This window comes from Panthera tigris, chromosome D1, assembly GCF_018350195.1.
Source record: "Panthera tigris isolate Pti1 chromosome D1, P.tigris_Pti1_mat1.1, whole genome shotgun sequence".
Taxonomy (NCBI): domain Eukaryota; kingdom Metazoa; phylum Chordata; class Mammalia; order Carnivora; family Felidae; genus Panthera; species Panthera tigris.
In genome coordinates, this window is record NC_056669.1 from 74,749,156 (window position 1) to 74,762,475 (window position 13,320).

The 13,320-nt window shown below is 48.3% G+C and overlaps 1 non-coding gene across 1 annotated transcript; it reads left to right on the forward strand.

The window, feature by feature from the left end:
* Positions 1-11,390: 11,390 nt before the first annotated feature.
* LOC122231602 lies at positions 11,391-11,462 on the forward strand. The gene has a single exon (XR_006208859.1). It is a non-coding gene; the product is annotated as a small nucleolar RNA SNORD45 (small nucleolar RNA).
* Positions 11,463-13,320: the final 1,858 nt, after the last annotated feature.

Consider the following 13,320-nt stretch of genomic DNA (forward strand, 5'->3'; position numbering starts at 1 on the left):
TGGGAGTGGCTGCAGGGACCCTGGGCTGAGTGTCTTTTCACTCATTCTGACCTGCAGGGTCACAGTGAAGCTCTTTCTCACATTGCCTGGGTCACGTCTGGCAGTAAATACATAAACTCTCTCTCTCTCTCTGTCTCTCTCTCTCTCTCTCTCTCTCACACACACACACACACACACACACCCATCCCTTCCTTTCTTATTTCAAAAATCTTACATGTTTACTGTAGAAAATTTAGAATATATGGACAGGGTAAAAGGATAGCTAAAAGTTACTTTTAATGATACCTCTGAGGTAAGCGTTGTGACTATTTTGGTCAGTTTTGCTTTTCTAGTCTTCTTTCCCAACTGATTAACATCTGTGTTTTTTCTGACCTACAGTTTAAACAACTTCATCCCTCGTGGACATCCCTCCAAGCTACACACCGTCGCTTTTACTAGCTAGAGAGTATTTAGTTGTACGCAGGTAATTTATTTCACCCATCCCCGACTGTTGGGCAGATAGGCTGTTTCCAACTCTAGATTGTTAATACTGGGATAGACTTTCTCATTGGTATTTCTTGGAACAGATAGTGATTATTCTCATAGTCATTAATGTCAATTATTGCAAACTCAATCTATGGACTGAATGTGTGTGCCCCCCCCCCCGCCCCCTCCCCCCAACTCATGCGTTGAAGCCGTAATCCCCAACGTATTAGGAAGTGAGGCCTTTGGAGATGATTAGGTTCAGATAAGGTCATGAGGGGGGAGCCCCATGTTAGCATTAGTGTCCTTATAAGGGGATGGAGGGACCAGAGCTTGCTCTCTCTGCCATGTGAGGATTCAGTGAGAAAACAGCCATCCATCAACCAAGAGGAGAGCCCTCGCCAAGAACCCCACCGTGCTGGCACGCAGGCTCCAGAACTGTGGGAAATAAATGTCTGATATTTATGCTACCCAGCCTCTCCTGTTGTTATAGAAGCTGCTTCACTGAATCCTCCACGTATCCTTACAACAGTGGTGTCTATATGGCAACCATGACTTTGCCTCTGGACCTTTGCATGTTCTGCTCCCTCTACTTGGCTAACCCTTTCCAAGCTTCTTCACCTGATTATCATAGGATCTTCCTGCTGCCCCAAGTCATACATTTCCTTACATTTGAATATTTAAAAAGATGATGGATCTAACAGCCAGCGTGTGGATTTGTGGTGGTAGTGAGTTGTAGACATAATCCCTCTTCACTCTTTAAGGCACAGCTTAGCCCAGGCAGTAATTCCTGGGTTGTCCCAACCCATGGGCTAATCTCTCTTTCTACTACTACTCACACTGCATTGCCGTTGCCCGCTTGTTTGTCTCCTCCTGATTCAGGACCTTCCTGAGAACAGCAAACATGTATTTTTTTGTTCCTGTATACCCAGCTCCTAGCAGCTCAGTAGCCGGGCCCCGGGACAGGTGCCGAGGGCAGGGGTAGGTGGGGAGCAGGTCTCATTGTCTCCTTTCTCCCCCGCTGAATAGGTAAATGGACTTATTTCCTCATTCCAGGCCCATGGAGAGCTCCTTCTCAGAGCTCTTTGTGGGTAGGTCAGAGCATTTCACCTGCCCCGCCTTTGAGGGGCCATTTCAGACCATGGTGGATGTATTTATTTGCTCTGAGCAAGAGTGGGGAGAAAGCTTGGCAGAGGGAAGTTTTGGTAATTTGTGTCCACATGGCTGTAGAGAGCTTCCAAGAAACCAGTTACCAGCACAGCAGCTGTTTTCACGGTGCCTCGCAATGACAGGGGAAATGCTTGAGTTTCGGCTTTACAAAAAGGTCTGCTGAAGATATCACCTTTCCCCTGCTGGACCTGCCACCAGCCCCAGACAGTGACTGTGAATGAAATTGGCCATTTGAGCTTTTCAGTGTCCTCTCCTCCCACTTTCTCCCCTCCCCACTCTCCCTCCTGGGTCTTTCTCTTTGTTCTGAGGTCACCTTCCCTTAATCTGCCTCCGGGTGACTTTTTGTCTTGTTTTTTATTGCTTAACTCTAACTCCAGATAGAATATAGTACCTGTTGTATGGGAATACGCCCTGCCCACAGCTAAGAGATAGAGGATGTCCCTTTCCAGCTGGGAAGGTGGGAGAAGGCTTCAGGCAGGAGGCAGCTGATTCTTGAAGGATGGGTAGGATTCAAATAGCTAAAGAAGTGGTACAGGAAGGGGAAACGTCATTCCAAGCTCAGGCAGGAGTAAGTTATGGTCAGGAAGGTGAGGACCGAGGCTGAAGGAAGCATTCGTGTATAATGTTCACAAAGTGCATGTGTGGGTAAACCAGATGTCCCCCAAGTCCTTGGTTCTGCTCACGGATTGGTGTGGGCTCTCCTCACTTTACTCCTATGACAACCCAGCCTCTAAACTCAGTACCTCTCCAAACTCAAGCCTAAGGAATCCATGATCATAAAGCCATTGGTACCCAGTATAGAGTTCAATGCATATGTTGTAGAAGAGATGCGGGAATGGGCTTACATTTTAGACTTCACCACAAAGAACTGGAAATATCCATTAGATATTTCTGTTCCCCCCAAACTCCCTACTCACACCATGGTGTGGAGGGGTGTTGCTCCCTCCCCCCAGTCTCCGTCTTACTGGCCCTTTTTATCTTCTCGATTCTTGCTTATGAACTTCACCTTTCTCACACTTCATCAGCCAACTCTTACCACCCAACTTATATACTACCGATGTATCCTGTTAGTCAACAGAGCCCCTCAGTTTCTTGATCTTAGCACTTGGAAGCCACCGTCCTGCAAGGAGGTTTATTTGGCTCAATTTTCCAAGCAAATATAATACCTTCAAGCCCTAGAGAAATTCTGTGGCTGATACAGTCTCCTTCTTGTTACATGCACATTTTCTCCTTCAACCTCCTACAACTACCCTTCTGTTATCTTCATGGTATACATAAGACAACTGAAAAAAAAAGAGAAATTAATTGCTTTGCCCAAAGTCACACAGCAGCCAACAAGGCAAAGGTGAGACCCGAACACTGTCACTTTTTAAATGTATAACAGCCGCCTCTTCTACAGGGAATGTGAGGAAGGTGACTTGGATGGGAGCAGGGTTAGACAGGTAGATTGGGACCTGTGCTAAGTTCCAGGGTTGCCATTAAAAAAAAAATACCACGCCAGGGTGTCTTCAAACAATAGATGTGTTTGCTCATCATTTTGGGGCTCAGAGTCCAAAATCAAGGCATTACTGAGGTTGGTTCCTTCTAGAGGGTTCCTCCAGGTTCCTTCCTTCTGAAGGAGAATCTGCTTTCTGCCTCTCTCCCGGCTGCTGGTGGTTGCCAGCAATTCTTGGCATGTAGATGCAGAATTCTGATCTCTGTCCTCGTTTTCGCATGGCATTCTCTTCTCTGTGTGTCGCTGTGTCTTCACATGGCCTTGTTATGAGGACACCGGTCACTGGATTTAGAGGCCACCCTAGTCCATTGCGAACTCATGTCAACTAATTACACCTGCAAAGACCATATTTTCAAATAAGGTCACATTCTGAGGTTTCAGGTGGATATGACGCTTTGATGAGACACCATTCAACCCAGTATAGGACCGGTTCATAAAGGTCCTGGAAGGTGATGCTGAGAAATGCAGATGGTGGGCAAGGAACAATCATGAAGGGTTTGTGAGGAGGAGGATGGCAGGATCCGACCGAAAATCCCTCGCCCGGTTCCGTGTGATTTCCTTATCACCACAGCTCCTTGTGCCTTGTTGCTTTATTAAGGACTTGAACTGGGTGGGCTTCCGCCAGCAGGTGAATGCTTTCTGAGAGTGGCAGCCTTTCCTTTCTCTTGGAAACTTTGCACTTTTGGAGACATTTTGCGCCTGCCTCCGTCGTGCCTTGGGCTAATCACTATGCCGCTTGAAACTATTTAAAGCCTGATGCATTAGTCACAACAAATCTGCTCCCACTGGGAGTTGAAAAGACTGAACAGGGCGCCAGCTTCTTTTGGGTAAGTGCGGTTTGTTTTCCCCCTCACGTCATTTGCACCCAACCCCTTGGATTCCTTGGACTGATTCAGGCACAGAGTGCCTTTCCTGAGTTGTCCCTGATGCAGGGAGAGCTGCCAAAGGCTAGTCGGGGCACCTTGGAAAGGGCAGACGAGGGCCAGGGGCTGAGGCAGGGCAGGGAGTGAGAGCAGGAGGGGCCACTAGACTTGCCTGATCCGCGGGAAAGACCCTGACGCTCAGCGGACACACCGTGCCAGCTGGAAGCAGTTGAAAAAGCCTGGGGTGACCTTGTCAGTGCCCTGCTCTGACCCACCCCCAGAAACGCTGGGCTATGTTGATGTGCCTTGAAGCTGGGAGAGCACTAGAACTTTGGCCCTGCTCTAGTGGCAGAAGCCACAGTCCCCATCTGCCTTTGTGGCTTTGCCAAACCCTCAACCCGCCTGCAAGGGAGCCGGCTCGGGAGAGACACGGTTGGCCTCAGTGAGCGCGCAGAGGCCCAGGGCTTCTATTTATGTTGAGTAGGAATATGCAAAGAGCATGGCAGGCTTTCCCCAGCCTGGGCCTGACCACGTGTTCAGATTCCAGGGCTGTAGGTCAGGCGAGGAAGCAAGCACGGTGTGGGGCTAGGAAGAGAGTTTTGGGGTCCTGAATCGGAGGCTTTCTGTCCTCTGCTCTGGCTAGCTGTATGATCTCGGGCAAGCTGTCCTGAGCCTCAGGTTTTTCAGCTGTAAAATAGAGCGGGTAGGTAATTCCTGGCCCTCGGAGGGTTTTAGAGGCATGAATGAGAGGATTTACATACATGTGCTTTGCAGGCTGTATCGTGTGCAATGGGAGAGTGGGACAGAGGGTATGCGTTCTTGTATCTGCTACGCAGTAATAGCTTACATTTATCGAGGGTGTGATACGTGCTACAGGTTCCTCTGAGTACTTCTCGTGGATCGTTTAATGTAACATGTACAATCGCCCTGGGAGTTAGTACTGTTATTATGTCTCTTTTACCGACGAGGAAACTGTGGCCGAGAGAAGTTAAATAATTTGCTGAAGGCCCAAAAGCTAATTAGCTGTGAGGGTCCAGTTCAGACTCTGGGGCCTGCAGGCCTCACCGCCAGTCTATACCGCCTCTCTCCCATGCCCAAAGAATGAATTTAAAGCTTCCAGTTAGTGGGACCTCGTCTTGACAAACCCTGAAAATATGTCATCTCTCACCCTCACAAAAGCCTTGTGAGACAAAATTATCTCCTCCACCTTATGAGTGAGGAATCTGTACACGTTAGTTCCCTCCATTTATTGGGCACCTACTACTCCATCCAAGGCGGTGGGGACACAACCATGAACAAGATGAGGGGGTTCTTGCCTTCATAGACCTTATATTTTAGTGCCAGGGAGACAGGCAGTGAAATGCATGAAGAAAATCATTTCAAACCATGGTGAGGGGGATGAAAATAAAACCGAGTGAAGCGACAGAGGGAAGGGAGGCCAGGGAAGGCCTCTCTGAGGGGGGGACGTTGGAGCTGAGACCAGAAAGATAGTGAGATGTGTGAGGAGGGGCTTTCTCAGGTGGAGGAACAGTGGGGGTCTGAGGAATAGAGAGGGGGCTGGAGCAGCTGGAGGAGGGGAGCCCGGGGAGTGAGAGGAAGCACGGATCGGGCCACGGGAGCAGGAGGCAGTGGCCACGGCAGAAAGTGAGGTGACTATCAAAGGAGGCAGTGAGGGCCAGGGACCTTCTCTCACTGACACCAGTTTCTTGGCATTGTCGGCCATGTGTCCAGTGAGGGATGATGGGATGATGGCTGAGGAAAGGCCCAGGCCCGGGCAGGTGGGCAGCATCCTTGGTGGATGGGCTGTGGCTTGCAGCCTGTGGAACCCTCTTCCATTTTGCTGCAGGGCAAACGGACAGCGGGTCTGAGGGCTTAGGGGTTCCCTCCACAGCTACACAGGCTGGTCGTCATAGTCCCATGCATCCAGGAATTGGCGTGGCTGTGAATAAACAGCTGGCTGCGACTAAACAGCTGGCTGCCGAACTGGGAGTGAGACCTTCCCAGCGGGGCAGAGCAGTTTCTTTCTTTCTTTTTTTTTTAAGTTTGAGAGAGAGAGCATGGGGGAGGGACAGAGAGAGAGAGAGAGAGAGAGAGAGAGAATGAATCCCAAGCAGGCTCTGTGCTGTCAGCGCAGAGCCCCACATGGGGCTTGAACCCACAAACCATGATATCATGACCTGAGCCGCAATTGGACACTTGACTGACTGGGCCACTCAGGCACCCTGGCAGAACAGCTTTCTTCCACCCACCTTCTCACACTCTCCTGCCCGGGAGAGTGTTGATCTTATTTAATAACCTCCTCTGGGGATTCTGCAGGAACCTGTCTATGGAGAATTGCAGGTGTATGTTCTAAAGAGCCTAATAAGATTTTTTCCCCCCTTGAGAGGAAGGAGATGCTTTGTGTGATAGGTCAGAATGAGATCCTGAACTTTGGACCGGGAAGACACTCGAGACAGTCCTGCCCAGCACTCTCACTGATGACAAGAGACTAAGGCTCAGGTGGTACTTAACCCAGCGTTACAAAAAATAGTTGGTGAAAGGCTTTCTGGGGAAAGAGAAAAAGCTGACCAAATACACTTTTCCTGGCTTAGTAAATGGAATGAATTGATCCTTCCACTGAACAGAGGCTAGCAGCAGATGAGAGTGGAGCTTCTGGTGTCCAGTGAGGGGCTGGTCCCCCACGCAGGACTCATGGGCGGGCGGTTCTTGGGCAAGTCCCTTAATGTCTGATTCTTCAGCTTCCTGGTCCGTAAAATAGAGACAATAATAGACAGTCACCTAAAGGGGTTTTTATGGGAACTGAATAAAATAACATAACCTATGTCAAGGGCTCATCGCGCAGTGAGTGTTCAATAAAAGATTACTGCTATTACCATTTGGGGGTGCAGATCAGCAGTGATGGAGAGCATATGAAAATGCTCAGGAAGGGCAAGCCCACCTACAGATGACATTGCTGTGACCTTGAGCTGAGGCTGCCAAAACATCCCTCAGAGTGAATTTTTATCCATTCCCCCCGCCAAAAGTTTATCTTTCCATTTGCCTCTATTTCCTGAAAGGCAACATCTAAGAGAAAAATATCCCCTAGTCTATCCCAGCATCTGAATTAGAGTTTTAGAACAGTTTGGTCTCTATTCCACAAGCCGCCCCAGCTCATCTGCCAGTGTGTGAGCCTAGACACTGTTGCTGTGACAGGCAGGTGGAAGAGAGGTACCTAGCCTCACCCAGCGGTTGTGGGATCCCATCTTTTGTCCCAACTCAACTCAACCCCAGGACAACACAGAAGATTTGTAGGATGACAGCTCATCTTCTCCTACAGGTACCATGTTATGATTTCAGGTGAAATCATCACTGGACAGTGATGTCTGTGATTAGTCATTTCCCTTCTGGCTTGGGGAGGAGACCGCAGGCATGTGGAAGGGACCAGAAGCCCCATGCGCACAGCCAGTGACTCACAGGCCCTGAGAACTGACCACTCATGGTGACTCGGCATTGACTCGACCCTCGGCATTGACTCTGCAGGGGCCTGGCTGGGCCTCACCACGTCCTGTTTCTTTCCCCTCTGCTGAATGCAGTCCCCATCTTCATGTTAGGAAACATCTTGTCGAAAACAAAATTAGAAGAACAAGAGAGAAGAATCAAGAGCCCTTTCCAAGAAGGAATTTAGCTGGGAGAACTGAATCCTTTAGCTGGGAGGACTGAATCCTGTCTAATACCCTGGGTTAAAAAGAACCAGCTATGAACTACAAATGCAGTTGACTTTGGCCCTGAGATCTGTAGGGAAAACCAGAAAAAGAAATAGTAACGAATCAGCAGCATAAGTGATATTTGCTTGTGAGCTCTTCTAGCCGTGTGCGTGAATAAGGAATTCTGTCCCAGGGTCCTATAGAGTTTGCTTTGTGCCCCAAAGTGTGGAGTTTGGAAAAATACCAGCCCTGGCAGTTCTTCTGCTTTGGGGAATAAAAGGAAACTCCCATGAGAATCCTGTTTCTTGGAAAACCGTTACTCACCTGAGCCCTGTGTTCAGACGGAGGTTCAGAGTGAGTCTGAAAGGGCTCGTGGGGAATCTGAGCACAGGGGCTGCTCAGTCTGTGCCCAGGCCCAGAGCCAAGGACGTCTATGTTGCCCAGGGAGAAGGCACTCGGGGGGACCTTGGGACTCTGGGGAGTCATTTACTCATTCATCTTCTTTTTACTGAGGACCTGCTGTGCACCAGGCACTGTGCTAGGCACGATATAACAAGAATAGCAAGGTTTCTGTCATCATGGAATTTACCTTCTCGTGGGGAGATACAGACAAAACACAAGTAGGCAAGTGCATTAATATGTTTACTTCAGAGAGTGGCGAGTGCTGTGCAGACGGGAAAGCAGGGTGACATGTTCACGAGCAACTGGGGGTGATGTTAGACCATGTTAGAGCTGAACGACCAGCCGTGGGAAGACCAGGGGAGCCTGCCTGATCCAGGTAGTGGAATCACCAACACAGAGGCTCCGAGTGGGGACAGCTGTGGCTCCTGCAATGTGTATAACAATGGCCAGTGTCACTGGAGCCTCGAGAATCAGTGGCTCCTTTTCAGATTGATATGTGACGTGCTAAATCATCCCACTGCAGTGTCCACTTGGATAGCCATCTCCTGGAGGCAGGGTGGGAAGGAGGGTCTAGAACTCCTTTGGAGATGAGCAGGAATGATTGGTTAGAGGACTAATCCTTCCCTCCTCCTCACCTCCACAGTTAACCCACCATCAAGTCTGTGGGCTCACGCTCCCCGTTTTCTCTTAGGAAGTCCACTTCTCATCATGCCCACCACTTTCACCCTGATTCAAACCACCCAGCATCTCTCCCCAGGTCTACTGGAAAGGCCTCTGAAACTGGTTTCTCATGCATGGTCTTGCCTGTCCCTGGTCTACTCTCCACACTGTGGTCAGAATGATCTTTTAAAACCTCAGATCTAGGGGCATCAGGCTGGGTCAGTCCGGGAGCATGAGACTCTTGATCTCGGGGTTGTGAGTTCAGGCCCCGCATTGGGTATAGAGATTACTTGAAAGTAAAATCTTTGAAAATAAATAAATAAAACAGTAAAAAGACCCTTTCAGAGCTAATCATGCCCCATACACTTCACAGTACTTTTCCATGACTCCCCATTGCTGGGTCAGGATTCGGACCCAAGTCCCCACAATGACATGCAAGGCTTTGTCTATACAGAGCCCTTATTTCTTCTCTAGCCTGTTTCCAGCCATTTGTGGCTCCACTTTCTGTTCTGGCTACGCAGGCTTTCTTCCAGTTCCTCCAATACGCTGTACTAGTTTTGGCCTCAGGGTCTTTGCACAAGACTCAATGGCTCCTAATCTCTTCTCCTTCCATGCACCCTGGCCTTAGCAACTTCTACTCAGGCTTCAGCATATCTGTTACTTCAGCAGGGATGTCTTCCTTGCTCTTCACCATGGTGATATTACACTGGGTCTTTGCTTCCATGTTCCCAGTAGTGCTTCATAATTGTTGTCCTAACTCTCAACACACGTATATTTGCTTGCAATGGCTCTTTCCTGCCTTAGTCCATAAGCTCCAGAAGGGTGGGAACCATGCCTGTCTTGTCCATTACTGTGTCCTCAGCACTTAGAAAGCGTCTGGTGCACAGTAGACACTCGATCTGTATTTGCTGAGGCAGGGAAGGAATGAGTGCTCGCAAAGACCTTGACTCTTAAATGTTCCACTTGAATGTGCTACTTGCTTTCAACAAAATGAAATAACAGGAGACTGTCTGTATTTTCTGTTCCTTTTCTCTACCCTATAGAGATGGTGATTGATATCTGGAGTTCAAGAATAAGCATAGTGAGCAGGAATTCTGGCAGATGAACAACCTGCTTAGGAAGTCTGTTCTTGCCTTCGACTATCAGAACAGGGTTATTTTCTTTGGCCCCAAAAAGTCTAAGACTGTGTGTACTCAGGGAAACGGTATAGACCCACAGTGTGGAGCCAGGGCCAGGGGTGAGACTCAAATAATAATCAAGTGGAAGAGGGTTGTGTGAAGCCTGGTGGGGGACATTGCCTTTCTCAGCGGCCGAGGAATTGGAACATTCCCCCTTGTGTCAATGTGGAAGTGAATGAATTAAGTTCCGTTTTATGCCGTGCCTGGAAAAATACCAATGCTATACTCGCGTAGTTTCTGAAAGCAAACCCCAAATGCCACTCAGTCTCGGCTCTATGAGAGTCTGTTACAGAGGAAAAGAGTCAACATTCACTCACAGATTATGGGAAATACCACTGAAGTGGAAAAAGATTATGGCTGTGGATTTTTACTTTTTTGAGGTTATGTACCCCTTTGCAACTCTGACAGAAGCAATGGACCCTTGCTCCCCTTCATGTCCCTGACCCTCTGCAAAATATATGTCCATATAACAACATCCTCTCATCCATGGAGACCCCTGGAGGGCCATAGCCTCAGGTTAGAAATTCCAGTTACTGGGTCTGGTTGGAAAGTGAGCAGAAATAAGCTAGTAAGAAATGACGTGGGGGGCGCCTGGGTGGCTTGGTCGGTTAAGCGTCCGACTTCGGCTCAGGTCATGATCTCACGGTCCGTGAGTTCGAGCCCCGTGTCGGGCTCTGTGCTGACAGCTCAGAGCCTGGAGCCTGCTTCCGATTCTGTGTCTCCCTTTCTCTCTGACCCTCCCCCATTCACTCTCTGTCTCCAAAATAAATAAACGTTAAAAAAAAAAAATTAAAAAAAAAAAAAAAAAGAAATGACGTGGAAGGACAAGTTACACAATGTTTGGTCCAAAGAATAAAACAGAAGCACTGTGTAATTAGATAGTTCTTTGCAAGTTGGTTGGCACAGGGTGGCCATGTGCATCAGAGCAAAGTAAGGCAGACCTCTAGGGTCTGAGGGGAAGCTACTCTGAGTGTTTCCCCAGATTTAGCCAACCATGGTGATCCCTTGACCAAAATCCGCCATGAGGCCAGGATCTTAGTCTGTCACGTTCAGCACTGGTCCTCAGTGGCTCACTCCAGTGCTTGGCACTTAGTAGGGGCTCAATAGATACTTGTTGAGGGGCGCCTGGGTGGCTTAGTCGGTTAAGTGGCCGACTTCGGCTCAGGTCATGATCTCACGGTCCGTGAGTTCAAGCCCTGCGTCGGGCTCTGTGCTGACAGCTCAGAGCCTGGAGCCCGTTTCAGATTCTGTGTCTCCCTCTCTCTCTGACCCTCCCCTGCTCATGCTCTGTCTCTCTCTGTCTCAAAAATAAATAAACGTTAAAAAAAAATTAAAAAAAAAATAGATACTTGTTGAATGAATGAATCCATGAGACTATCCTGGGTTGCCTCACTTCACTCTGGCTTCCTCTCCTTAATTTTGTTCTGGATTTATCAGATTTTAGTTTTTCTTTAGTTGTTCAAGAAATGTTTGTTGAGGTCGGTGATGTGGTGGCATGTGTTAGTCGAATTCAAAGTTGAAGTCAATTCTAAAATTACACTAAACTCTTGGGTGGGGGAAAAAAAAGCGGTATTTGTTAGAGCCTTCTGGTGGGCCATACTTGTTCTCTAAGCACAGAGTGACATGAGATTGAAGAGCTTCTGCTCTGGGAGTGCTTGGGAGTGACAAGAGCCTCAGTTTCTCCAAATGTAAAATGGGACATGAGGAAGAAAATTATGCGGTTAAAACGCTTAGCACAACTCTTAGCACACACCTACATATTGTCTTAATGAATGCCTGCCATTTTTATGATTACCTAACTCCTCTGCTGCACAGTTTATTGGTTCCTTTTGGGTTCTCTTCCCTTACTGAGCTCACAGCTCTGAACCCCAGAAACTGTTGCTAACTATACAGTGGGTCAAGTGCAGCCTTTTAAAAGTCCCAGAATCAGGGGCGCCTGGGTGGCTCAGTCAGACAAGTGTTTGGCTTTGGCTCAGGTCTTGATCTCATGGTTCGTGACTTTGTGCCCCGCGTCAGGCTCTCTGGTGTCAGCACGGAGCCCTCTTCAGATCCTCTGTCTTCTCCTCTCTCTCTCTGCCCCACCCCTACTTACACTCTGTCTCTATCTCAAAATAAATAAATAAACTTTGCGGGGCGCCTGGGTGGCTCAGTCGGTTAAGGGTCCGACTTCAGCTCAGGTCACGATCTCGCGGTCCATGAGTTCGAGCCCCGCGTCGGGCTCTGGGCTGATGGCTCAGAGCCTGGAGCCTGCTTCCAACTCTGTGTCTCCCTCTCTCTGCCCCTCCACCGTTCATGCTCTGTCTATCTCTGTCTCAAAAATAAATAAACGTTAAAAAAAAAAATTTAAATAAATAAATAAATAAATAAATAAATAAATAAATAAATAAATAAACTTTGAAAGAAAAATGTTGAAAAAAGTCCCAGAATCAATCATGGCTACATTTAAGGGCTGTGAACATTACTACTTTCCTCCCTTCCTATTTTTCCACATTTTAAAATTTCAATTAATAAGCACGCGTTGCTTCATAATTTAAAAAGTACTGAATGAGAAAAAGGTAGTGTAATAAAAATGTGTTTATCCCATGTTGCTAAATTCAGAGGTAGAAAACAAGAACATTTTATCGTCTCTGGTCCGTAGAATCAATTCCAGGAAACCCGGGGGAACCCAACTTGTCCATTGTGTTGCCCACATAAAAATGCCCAAACACAGGTGCCAAGAAAGGAAGGCTGCATGCCGGAGTAGACAGGGATGTGCTGCTCTGTTTAGTGGTCGTGGGGTTAAGCGCAGGGACCCCTGGCTTCATCTCCCGGCTCTCCCCACTACCCGGCTCTGCGTGCAACTTTGGAAAAACGGCTCAACCGTTTCAGCCTCACTTTCCTCATCAGTAAAGTGGGAGAGACAGATGGAGAGATTCTTGCTTATAGATTGTTGTGGGAATGAATATCAGATACTTCACGCAGCAGAGTAGCTGTTCCATACATTCTTGTTTCCTTTCTGTTTTTCTAATAGCGTCGGTGACATCGTCATCCTTTACGTTACGTGTGTACATTTTGCACACGCGCGTATATATAAATGAGTACATACGTGTCTGCACTGTGATGTTGAATCATCGTCTCAGCCTGATCATGGCCACACTAGAACTCTTGATTTCTCGAACCTGCCCCGCCAGCTGCTCCTCCCTTAGCCTTCTGCACCGACACTCCCCTAGTTGTCCCACCTCAAAACCCGAGTTGTCCTTCGCTTCTCTCCCTCCCTCACATCCCGTATCCAGTGTGGCAACTCTGCTGATGTGCCTCAGAATCAGCCCCTTCTTTCCGCAGCCACTGCCCCCATCCCAGACACAGCCACCGTCCTCGTCCTCTCACTCCCGCGTGAGTATAAAATCTCCTGCCTGCACCCAGTGCCA